Below are 1,317 nucleotides of genomic sequence, written 5' to 3'. Positions count from 1 at the left end.
GAACTGAGCTGGGCTATACCGCCCCCTCCCTACTGGACTGAGGCGAACCGAACCGTACCGCACCCTGCAGTGGAAACGCGGCATAACGCAGTATTCAAAGACGTTCCCGAAATTCAGCCGTGGTGCAGAGTTACAGCCACTCCGTGTAATGATAAGTGCTAACAAAGGAGCTGACACTAGGTTGTGCTCTAACATCAACAGATGCTGGATTGACTGTATGTTTGTACCGCAGAGGGAAAGTACATGGAAGGAGTTCATATTAAAACAGTTAGCCGAAGCTAGCACAAGTTCTATTCATGATGTTTTATTTATAGATGAATAAGAACATTACATGGTACCAGGAGTAGGGTCAAGAATAAGAAGCAACACAACATTATGGATGCAATGAAACCACCAAGTCCGCTAAAGTTGACTGGAAACGTAGATGCAAGTTGGAGGGCTTTCAAACAGAAGTTTCTGCTGTATATTGCAGCTGTCGGAGTGGATCGACTGGCAGATGAAAGAAAAATAGCCATGCTGCTCACCGTCGCCGGCACAGACGCAATAGAGGTCTTCAACACTTTTGTGTATGCTCAACCTGAGGACAAAGACAAGTTTGATGAAGTCTTGAAGAAATTTGACGAGCACTGTCTATCAAAGAAAAATGAAACGTACGAGAGTGTTGTAACCTGTGTGGTTGTGGAGTTTGCTCGAGAGAAGGCCACCTTGTTTGATCGGTGGTGCACCGCCACTAAAACTACAGATTTTCCTTTCTTCGAGAATTAGTCCTGCTGGAGGAATTTAAGAATAGTATATCCGAACGAATAGTAACATACTTGAATGAGCAAAAAGTGATGTCACTGTCCCAGGCTGCTGTGTTAGCTGACGAGTTTGTACTGACCCACAAGCCCGCTCATGTGTTTGCTACCTCTCCCACCACTCAGTTTCGCAAGTCAGTTTCGCTTCCTTTACGCTTTAGGGAGGAACGGGAGTGTTTTTATTGTCATGAACTTGGCCATTTAATTGCTGACTGTCAGCTTCGTATGAGAAATCATCCACCGCCCGTTCAACAACCAACAACAAAAAGGTTGGATTGATAAGTACAGTTTCTTGCTGTGTTGCAGTTATGCCGAATGTGTGCGTTTCCTGACCTTCCTGACACCAGCTACAAACCATTCATTTTGAGTGGTCTCGTGTCACTGACCGGTGATCCAAAGGACCAGCAAAAGGTTCAGATTCTCCGAGACACTGGGGCGGTGTCTCGGAGTGAGTGTGAGTTCGGTAGGGCTACCGTTACTTACCTTGGTAAACGGGTTGGAGGTTGTGAAGTGCGCCCCG

At 46.2% G+C, this 1,317-nt stretch overlaps 1 long non-coding RNA gene across 2 annotated transcripts; it reads right to left on the bottom strand.

Annotated features, from left to right (window-relative positions):
- Positions 1-288: 288 nt before the first annotated feature.
- LOC115560645 (uncharacterized) lies at positions 289-899 on the bottom strand. Of its 2 annotated transcripts, none has more exons than XR_003979792.1 (2): positions 655-899; positions 289-577 (listed from the first exon to the last, which is right to left on the bottom strand). It is a non-coding gene; the product is annotated as an uncharacterized LOC115560645 (long non-coding RNA). The 2 variants fall into 2 exon arrangements; XR_003979793.1 differs by having other exon boundaries at positions 705-899.
- Between the last annotated feature and the right edge of the window lie 418 nt (positions 900-1,317).

The sequence above is a fragment of the Gadus morhua genome, chromosome 16 (assembly GCF_902167405.1).
Source record: "Gadus morhua chromosome 16, gadMor3.0, whole genome shotgun sequence".
Lineage (NCBI taxonomy): Eukaryota > Metazoa > Chordata > Actinopteri > Gadiformes > Gadidae > Gadus > Gadus morhua.
The sequence above is the reverse complement of the archived record's forward strand: the minus strand, read 5'-3'. Positions and strand labels throughout refer to the sequence as shown.